Genomic DNA, 11,465 nt, shown 5'->3' with positions numbered 1-11,465 from the left:
TCATGTGGAGTGTGAGCAGCAGCAGCTCGGTGTGTGAGAGGAGGACAGCAGCAGCAGCAGCAGCAGCGGTGTCCATTCATGTCAGATCCACACAGTCATGAATCAGCATCTAATAATAAAGACCAACAGAGTCACACACATTTCTCTACATGCAGTGTGCTTCATTCTGCTTAACGCAATAGCCTATAAAATGTAAAGGGGGGGAAAGGGGAAAAAGAATAAAACAAACATGTGCCTGTGCTCTGTTTGTGTTTCGTGTGATATCAGCTGATTTCAGGCAACGTGTGAGATGTGTGTCGCATTTAAACAGAAGTGAACATAATGTTCTACAGCGGGGGGGGTGGGGAGGGGGGGGATCTAGAGCAATACGGCTGATGGTGGTTGTGTGTGTGTGTGTGTGTGTGTGTGTGTGTGTGTGTGTGTGTGTGTGTGTGTGTGTGTGTGTGAGAGAGAGAGAGAGAGAGAGAGAGAGAGAGCAACACTATACTGTAGATGTTTTTTTTCCCCTAATTGTTATGATTATTATTATTATTTAATTCCAAACGCTTGCTTTGGCAATATAATGTAGCCTAGGTAGGTAGCCTATGTCATGCCAATAAAGCTATTTGAATTGAATTGAATTGAGAGAGAGAGAGAGAGAGAGGATGGGCTGTCTCTAAAACAAACGATGATTGCGTCAGTGATTATAAAATAATTTATGATTCATATCAAAGACTACAGCCCCGGCCTTGACGGGAGCGCTGATGGCTTGGTTCCTCCGGGGTCACGCACGTTTTACTAACCTGAAAAAGTGCAGCGCGCGCGCCACCGATCTGACTCTGCTACTATTGGGAGAAAAAAAAGACGTCTCACTCTGTTGCTGTTTCATGGTACAAAATCAGAACAATCGCACTCCGATAAACGAGGAAGTAAAAGGGATCGTATGGAAATTAATAATCGTATAACTTAGTATTAGATTGAGTTTTAAAGATCGCACACAGTTAATAATATTAATAACTCCCTTAATTATGTTTTACCATTAGAAAGAAGGGTTTACAACACCCGAGAACAATGAGCAACACAGGCAATAGAGAGCTGACGACATAAACTGACACCAGAAGGACAGAAGGTGTAAGCAATGAAACAAGATGGAAAGAATTTAAAAAAAAAGGGTATAAGCACTAAAACAACATAACGCACCGATGGAAAGAATAAAAACAACAAAAGGCATAAAAAGTAAAATTATTACGACACACATAGGAACAGCTAATAAAACAGTGCAATAACAAAAAGGATTTGAAACAATACTAAGAGATTCAGGATTAGAGGTGATTAAATCAAATTTAAAAAGCAGTTAATGCAGTTGGCTAAAAGTTGACAGAAAGACAATAAGACATGGCATTACATGAAAGACAACTCTGTAAAAGTGTTTTATGAAGTGGCTTATAAGGTGTCACTCATTTAAAGGTTTAGCCTGTTTGAACATTAGCCTGTACGCTTTTCATTAGGCTAGGCTATAGTAATTAGTGGATAAATAGAAACATTCCTGTGCTGGGTAAAAGAGAAGCTTCCCCTCGACAGATGTAGTGAAAGCAGCCTAATAGGACTTAGAGTTATTGCTGCACCGTATTAAGAACCTTAACTAAATACATTATTTCTATTTGTGTCCCAGTGAAGGACACATGGCTGGTGGTGGGAAAACACACAGGTTGGTGGAGGGAAAGAAGGGATGAGGACCAGACTTAGTCAGATGGACAGGCAGCCAGACAACAGGTATGGACACGGGCTGACAGGCAGAAGACAGGAGGAGAGTCCACAGCGTGGGCAGCTCAGGGGAAACATATGAATTCACTGGCAAAATATCTGACAAATTAAAGAATTGGGAATATGATACGTAGATGAGTTTCTGTTTCAGTGTTTGGAACTAGAAAACAGGTGAGCAGCAGGTGGAAGGAGATAGGGAGAAAGTCGGGACATCTGGACTTAGGGCAGGAGGCCAGTAAGCTGGGCAGAGACAGAGAGCATGAATGGCTTTCCAACAGTTTGACACATGGCCCTGCTTCTGTTCCATTAGCTTAACAAATTTCTTAACAAAAACTACAACAACAATCCCTGTGAAACTTTATCAAATATACTCTATGATCATATTTTCTTGGTTTTTGAAAAAAAAAATCGACGTGATACATCACCGCTAAAGTTGACAATCTTTGGCTCTCACCTACATAGTGTAATTCGAGACCTTTGCACGAGACTTTATGTAAGAGAGAAGACTGCACGTGCCAGCCAGAAACGTGTTGACCTATATATTATATAACGCGTCGGTCACGTGTCACGTGTTGGCTCGTTAACCCATTTATAGGCTGTCTGTGGAGAAAGTACAGTGTCCTCCTCGGAAACATCGTAAGTGACCGGGAAACACAGATAGTGACGCAGTCATGGAGATTTTAGGAGGATGTGGGATGTTGGAAGTTTTAGCAGTGATGTGAAATTGAAAACGGCTTCAGCCTACATAGGAATGGGAATGTGTACGTTTTTCTGTTGAGTCATAGATGTGTCAGCAGCAGGTTTCAGATGTAGGCTGTAGAATAAAAGCTACTACACTTATATTTTATATTGAATATTGTAATGTTTTGTGTTTTATCTTTAGTGTATATTTATTTCTGTCTGTAGTGTATTTTTATTTATTTTAATGTGTTGTATGGTTTGGACTGCCACATTTCCTGTCTGCACAAGAATTTTGCCCTTGGGTATTAATAACCAATACAATCTTGAATATTATAATTTATTCATAGCTATATAACTTTGTTGTGTTGCCAGTGATGCCTCTGTATTTTTATCTCCTTTAGCCTGCAGGCTTTTTAACACTGAAACATATGAGGGATAAATAGAGGTTTGTTCCCATGTATAGGTCAGCTGGCTTCAGGGGTCAGAAAGTTTAAGATGTGGAGTCTCCCCACTCAGCTGGTGGAGGTTTGGAGGCGGGCAGGTCGTCCCGTTGGTGACCTCTGTGTGTCGGCAGCTCCACCCTGGTCCCCTGAGGGAAACACCCTTCTTTCTTTTACTCCTCACAGAGGAATGTCCTTGTCTCTCTCTCCAGGACGCCGTGTTCCTGGTGGGGCCTGGTTCTGCGCAGCCAGCGAATATCTGAGATGTTTTCATTCAGTCACCGATGCGGTCGAGAATTTCAAAACATAGGTGAAGCCAAAAACAACCGATTGAAGACTGAATACATGTATGACCCTTATCCTTGAGATCAGCATTCGACATCACCTGTAAACTACAGGAAAAGTTTGTCACCTGTCAAAATGTCTGTTCAGCAAGATGAAATGATCTCCAAATGGCATAAAGTTACAAATGACACGTTCCCTTTACATTTTAAAGGGACAATGGGAAGTTTGTATTTGGTTATAAAAAAGTCTTATATTAATGTTGATGAATCTACATTACCTACACTTGTTAACACTTGTATCGATATACTGTATATATTGTTTTGTCTTTATCGTTATTTTGTTATTATTATTAGTGGAGGAAATGCTGGGCGAGCCATCCATCGCCGTTTATGGTCGGAACAGTATCTGATCGTCTTTCAACCGCCGACTTTCATTCTTGATGAATGAAAACATTCTTGGCAAATGTTTTTGCTTTCTTCCGTCTTGCGCCGGTCCAAGAATGTCACCGTGCGCGTGGAGGCTCATGGGAAATGTAGTGTGAAAACACTTTCCAAAACTCCTCGTTGTCCCTTTAAACAATATCTTTTTTTTTTCTTCTTTTTTTTCATTTTCATCTTTTACATTTTAAACTGACAGAAAGGAAAAGGGCCCACAGCAAAGGTTTGACCACCCTGCATAGTAGCCCCCCCTTTGGAAACTATCACAGCGTGTAAATAGTAAATATCTTGTCTGATACCTTGGTCAAAGTTATCTGAGAGCTCAAGTCTCCTGGGTTTCCTGTTCTTTTGCAGGCTGCTGCTTTGTTTCCCATTTCCACTCTAAAACTGGAGAAAACTAAAATAATACAATGATGATGAAAGTCCAGTGGGGTCAGCACTCTGCAGTTTGGACTGCTACTGTACCTATTTAAAGCCTTGTTAAAATGATCATGTGTTTATTCTACATCAGGCTGGATGTCAGATGGTGCATATAAAGTCAGAAAAGTCAACATTATGTGCTGATAATTAAATGTGTGCATGAGACACCTATGAATGTGATATAGTAGGCTATGTGACATGAGTGTTGCTGCCACATACAAGAGGATGAAGATATGAAGATAGATATGGCCTATGTTAGGTTTATAACATAACCTATATGTATTTATATGTGGGCTTATATTAATGTTGTCATATTGGACTCTGAATCAACATTGACAGGCTATGGGACATTTATATTCATAAACATGTATTTGTATTGCAGTCTTCAATATGAGACTGTCTCCATTTCCAATAGCCTACATTTATTTAGAATAATTACGTGTGTTTTACTATGTTAATGTAGTTCAACACGTGTGTTTTACTATGTTAATGTAGTTCAACACGTGTGTTTTACTTTTATATGTTCATGTAGTTCAACACAGGTGCATGGCCTATTTTATATTTGTATATGATATTCATTGACCTTATGTTATGTATGTTTGATAATAACGGGGACACGGAGGGGCCACGGAGGGGCCACCGAGGCGTCACGTGCCTTTAAACTCATTTGTGTGACTCTGTTGTTGATGTAGTTTCCTGCAGTAGTGTAGTAACCTGGTTTCTCGGTGTAGACTAGAAACCTGGTTCCATTCATGGTCACCGGCCCGCACGTTACCGGGTGCACGAGGAGGAAGTGTCCACGTGCGGCCGTGAGTCCTTGTCCGAGTGATCCAATCAAACCTGACTGAGAACTAATCATGTTCACACACACCGGAGAGGTGAATGAACCGGCCCCGAGTCTGTGGCCTAATGACTCTAATGTCATTAAAATGTCATTATTGTAATAGTGAAGGAGCTTTCAATTACCACATCAAAGTTTCCTCATACGTCACTATGCATTTTTTAACGGCCATGAAATCACGTCTTACTGACTGATCAATGGAAGCAATTCTGCAGCTTTATGACTGAAGTGTGCGTGGGGACACAGACAAGTGCAACACGTGATTTTCGCCTTAATGGCAGTGACCCAGGCTGCTGGCTGTCTATGGTCTCCACCTGTTCACCCCTACTACTAACGCGATTTCAAAAGATTCCCGCCTGTTAAACACGAGAGTTTGATCTTTTAGAAGAACAAAGGTCAATAAAACGAAATGTTTTTTTTGTTTGTTCCCCCCCCCCCCCCCCATGAAGACTATAAAGTTATAAACAATGTTCATTCATAAGAGCGGCTGAGGATAGCTGTACCCTGCTGTGTGCAAAGAGCGCCCTCTAGCGGCCGAGCACAGCAACCACCAGGCCTGCTCTACACCGTCAGTTCTCAAGTGAGAAAAACATTTGTTGAAACACTTGAGTTCAAATCTCTGAACGGGTATTTTGTTGTTCACATCAGTGCATAATTTCTCATTCATCAGTCCACTAATCTGCACAAAGATCACAAAACTGCACCTAACTTATTAGTTCATTCTTATATAAATCATCAAACTCAATCATAAACATCCCCTCATTGTTTGAGCATCACATGCAAAAATGATCCATTCAGTTCAAGTGTTTGATGTCAGCTACAGTAACTTTGTTACAGTTTTTCACAATTGCTAAAATACTAAACCCTATTGTCTGAACCAAATGCTCAGTGCCCTGAACCTACAGTATCACCTTTTTGACAGAATCTTAAGCACTTTTCACCTAGTTAGACACAACTTGCAAACATTTTCTCACCCAACACTTTTTGCACTGTGATGCACATGTGTTGCATAATGGTAAGCATAGGTAGCAAAAAATTAAACTTAATTACTGTAAAGCAAAGGTGTCTAAACTTACAGTTTTTTTCTGAATTGCTAAAACACTAATTCCTGTTAACCTGGTAACAACAAGTGGCAAAACATAAACACAAATAAAACACGTGTCATCCGTCAAACACGACTGAAAATTTATCTTGTTTCTCATGATGTGAAAACCAATATAAATCATGTTAGAATGCAAGGAGACAAAGTGGTCATTTCTGATGACATTCAGTCTGTCATAGACCATGTCTTTGTGCATGACAATGAGGGAGGACAAAGAGTCCAACCAAACATTCTCTAATGTCCATACTACAGTAATCCGGAGATTTTAGACAAGACAACAGGTAGAGTGTACTTTACTGTACTGTTTTATCAATGAAAGTTACTGTATATTCCAGAAATTACATTACAGATATTTAGCATTCACTTTGTGTAGAATTGCCAGACTGCTATACTGTGGTGGAGGACACTTCACACCCCAGCAGGAGAACATTGTAGTTGAGATGGTCCATTATAAAACGATGCCATTACGTGAAGTGTAAATAGGACAAATGTAGCACGTGATGTTGATGAAGTGCTGTGGCCTGACCCAGCCCAAAGACCAGGTGAAGCTCAATGACTCCATCAATTGTGTAGTCATACACAGTAGGCCTACATTTTCTATCCTTTACATCCCATTAGGCTGTAGACCTTCAGGATAATGATGAAAATTACTTTTTTTTTCACAGTATTATGTTTTATGAATGCAGAGTAAATGCTAAATCCACAGAATTGTGAAATCTTTTTTTCCCCTATAGTTTTGGAGACAGAAAATGTGTGTGCTATAATGTAATGTGATCAGCAAACATTTCTCAATGAGCTACCTGCCCTGAACACTGTGTTTTCCTTTTGTTGGTGAAGTGTGTAAAGACTGCTCAGCAGTTTTTCTATTTTGACCGATTAAAGCAAGATCTGACAACATTGTTTGGTTTTGAGAACAGGTAAAACTATTTTGAGGCAATGGTTTGGTTTTGCAAAAAGAATCAGAGGTTTTGTGAATGTAGTTTGAGAAAAGAGTTTTGTGTTTAGAATTCTGAGAAAAGGATGGATTCGAAAAATGTGTTTAAACAATTGTGAAAAACTACAAAAAAAAAGTGCACACAGAAAATAAACTGAGCGGGTTAATCCCAAATCTTTGGTGTTCAAGACAAGACAAAGTAGATTATTTATGTTGAAAGACAAGTGGTGTTTTTGGAGAATGTTTTGGGTTTTGTGTGTGATTTAAAACAATGGTAAAATGGATGAAAAACAAGATGATGAGGTCGAGTTGGGTGAAGCAGCCGCACATGATGGAAATTTGGAGGATGTGCCTACTGATGATGGAACTGATGGAGAACAGCAAAGCTTACAGCAAAAGCGCTCCTAGCTAAAGTAAGTGACTCTGAGACACTGATAAAATCTTAACTAAACTAAAAGGCTACAAAAGGTTTATGGATGAGCCTGGTTATGGAAATTAAATCAGTGTGTCAGGAAAAAAAATCAGTGTGTCAGGTGTTGATTAATGATGCAAAGGATGTTCATAACAAGTTGCTTGAGTTGTTGCCTGCATGAGAAAAAGATCATGAGGTTTGGTTAGTAACTTTTGAGTGTGAATGAATGTTCTCAGAGAAGCAGTATGAGAATGACCACAATGAAAAGGATGCTGAGGACAAAGTGGAAATGTCAAGAGAGGAGTAAGATTCACTGAAAACATGGAGCAATCTGTAAAATTGCAAGTGGCTCCCCATCTGGGAATCGAACCCTGGTTTTCTGCTTAGATACAAACGTCTACCTTTAAACTGTATGGGGCCTTGAAAAACTTTCCTCTTCAGGACTTGAGGGTTTATGGGAAATGTGGTCTTAATTTAGAGAACCACTTCTCCCACAGCAATAAAAAAAAAGAAGAAAGAACCCTTAAAACTTTAAGTGTTTAATTTTATTATTTTGAAGCATTTTATCAACATAAAAACTCATCAGTGAATGAATGAATATATTAATGAGCAGTTTCTCCGTCATTCCACGGTTTCCTTCAAGTGTCTACAACAATATGTACACATTGTTACACAAAACACCTCACAACATAGTCCTGGCCGGTGGAGGGGGTTTTAAATCCTTTAACAAGTTCATGGGAAGACCGAGTTCAAGCCTTAAGAGGGGGGAAATTACATATTATTAGCTGAATCACGAGGCTTTGAGGCTTCTGAGGCAGATAAAACTAGCTTCTAGATGTGAAGGAGCCTCTAATCGACTTCTGGGGGTTTAGTTTACGTCACCAGCTTTTCCTTCAAGCATTTTTTTGAGTCGGGGGAACGTGTCTCTAAACATTCAGATGATGATATATGTATACTAACACAACTACAACACACGGGGGAGTAAAAAAGCTGGTTTTGGTCCTTGAGAAATGAATTGTCTGGCTAAACTCAGTGTTGATGTAGATCCTGAACTCTTCTCAACCTTGTGGGGGAAAAAAATTATGTTGATAATATAGCTCCTTTTTGATAAAGTGGCACAGTCATGGATTTCAAGTCATCTAGCATACACACATAAATAGAATTGTACGGATCCAGAGCAGAGAAATAAAAGACTGATAATATCTCTATTACGACACAGAAAATAAGTTTGACACTAAACGAGGCGAGACCTCACCTCACAACAGAAACCATACAGTATCTACTAAATGAAAATATCACTCCTGTCAAAACGCACACATCATTCATGGACAATATGAGCTGTTTGGCTGTGAGACAAGGCGCTCCGCTCCGCTCCGCATACAGCAGCTTGTGTCAGTGTGATCCAGTGATTAGACGCAACTGGGAATCTGCAGCAGCACCATCAGCAAAATCTCTCACATCATGCATCTGTGCTGCTACCAGGGCCGTTGTATAGGGGAGAAAGGTGATGATAATTCTAGGGGCCCAGCTCCCAGTAGGGCCCACAACAAACCAGAGTAATCTAATCTTTGTATGACTGAATTATTCTGCATAAGACCCTGACTAATACTCATAGTAATGCTGCATTAGCATCAAAACAAAGTAGGCTAAATAAAAAATGATAATATGTACGTAGTCTAAGAAAAAAAAGTGGAAAAGTCAGGGGGCCGGGGGCCCCTTTAGTATTCTTTCAGGGGGCCCAGAATTCCTAGCAACGGCCCTGGCTGCTACTTTAGTTCTATGTTAATTAGTATTTAGGCTAAACACAAAATTATTTTTATGATGGCAAATCTGTTTGAAAAATAAACACTTCCTGGTTTTATTTAAAGGGCCACTCCACTTGTTTCACCCTCCTCATCCAGCTGGAGAATGTTTTCTGCAGTCTGAAGAATACCTCAAATGATGTCATCAAGCATATTTTCACAGACCATATACATCTGTGGAACTAGAAAGCATTTCCAAGAGAGAGAAGGTCAAATGTAAAAGTATCAGATTTCCTTGTGTGTAAAGTAATATTAATTGTTTATTGGACATTGCCTTCACCGGGATATACTGACCCCTGCTGCATCAATTTAGAAGGAGTAGTAAATTCTTGGAGTACCCCTTTAATTGTAGTGAAGCCAAACAACATCCCATTTAAATAAACTGAATATGAGCATCAACACCTTCAAGAAAAACATGGAAAAAAATAAATAATGCAAAAAAATATATACATGTATCTGCCTTCAAACTCCCGGATCAGTAAACCGTGATGTTAAGTTGTTGGTGTGTTCTTTTCTCAGCAGGACTGAACAGATTAAATAAAAGATGAAGAGATGAAGTGTAAGAAGACAGAGACAGGTGTAGGTGTATTATACTACAAGACTAACTGGACAAACTCCATCAGTTCCTCTTGAATAGCACCAGAGACAGTTTATCATGGGGTTCCTGTGATGGCTGCAGCTCAACTTCTCTGTGTTTCTGTCCCTGTTTCAACATTTACAGCTTCTTCTTTTTTTTCCCATTTTAACTCTTAACTGAAAACCTCCGAACACTCACATTATGATATATTATAAGTGTGGAAACTGAAATGGCAAAAACGATTCCATAACCAAAGTTAGCTCTGTCTGAAAAGTTTTTTTTTCTGAAGGTAGTTATTCGTTAAGTGCAGTAAGCGACGGCTACATCTGAATCTGAGTTCAGATCACGACGTGTGACGATCAGAGGTCTTTGGTTCGTTTATTTTTTTTTTAGCGCTGCTTCTGGTGACAACTCTGAAGACATGTTGGTTAAATGATGTTTTAGGAGAAAGAGAGGCTTCCCACCTCATGTTCATAACATAAAAAGTCCATGTCATATTAATAATCCAATGGAAACAGTATGAACAGAGAGATTTAGGATGTAAAACATGTCTTAGATATCCATCACATGAACTGATTCTTTTCTATTCCAGTCACCAAAGACACTGTTTTCACCGTTTACATTGACGCAGTAGATTTTAATGAGCTTCTAGTTTTATTATCCAGCCTATAAAACCTGCTTGTTTAAGTGCCTTAGCTTTATCACTCTGCTTTATCAGTTTGCAGACAATAAACATAACGAACACATCAGACCATTGTCCATCTTCACAAGGTCTATTGATGGTTGGACTAGAATCATGTTTCCCTTTCGTTCTCTATCTTCTTGTTGATATTTTCCTCAAAGAAAACCTGTACTATTGTTACTTCTAATTGTAATTTATTTATCATTTATCAGCTGTTTAAAAGGCACTTTGCATGTTTTGTCCATCTAAGCAGGAAGCGGTTGGCCTGTCGGACTGATCAGAATTAAAATCAGGGGGGAAAAACGTCAACTAGTGCAGCAACGGGCTCTAAAGGGAAGTGACACGCTTTGCAGTCTGTCTGGCTGCCGGATGCCCGGTTCAGGGTAAACTGCATTCACATGTGTCTTGGCAACGAGTTGTTCCTCTGTGTGAGAAAAGTCAAAGTCACCAGCGTGAGGTTTAAAGGAGGAGTCCAGCAGGATTTCACTCTTCACACCTTTGCTTTAGATTTCAAATCATTTCACTGACGTTTTCTTTAGTTCAGACCTTAGAATCCCTCATCATCATTATGAATGACACTGTTAGATATCTGGATAAAATGTTCTATGTAAATCTAAGTCAGCAGCCACACATATGGACATTACATTACCATGTCTATATATGACTACCTCACACAACCACCTGAGCCATCCCATTAACATTTTGGCAAATTGGCCCATTGCCATAATCCCTATAGTCATAGCAGTAGGTTTGTTACCTTTAATTGTCAGTGCAAGCTATTTTTAGAACGGCGGAGCAGAGCCGCGAGCTGCTCAGAGCTACGCTACGGAGGCTAGTTGAATTTCTTGGTTTCCCTCATCAAATTCATCAAATACACATCCAACAACTCCAAAATGCTCTGGGGGACAAGTTGTGACCTGCACATTCACCACGCTATGAGATAATAACAGAACGTTACAAGACAGAGTTGGTTTCGAGGTAAATTCATGCAAAATCACTGATGCACGTTCCCGTTGGAGGCAGTTTATCGACAAGCAGTTGAGTCAGTCTGCATTTGCCTCGAAAACAACTCTGTCTTGTAATGTTCCGTTATCATAGCGTGGTGAATG

The sequence above is a fragment of the Trachurus trachurus genome, assembly GCF_905171665.1.
Source record: "Trachurus trachurus genome assembly, chromosome: 23".
Lineage (NCBI taxonomy): Eukaryota > Metazoa > Chordata > Actinopteri > Carangiformes > Carangidae > Trachurus > Trachurus trachurus.
This window is presented reverse-complemented; position numbering follows the sequence as displayed.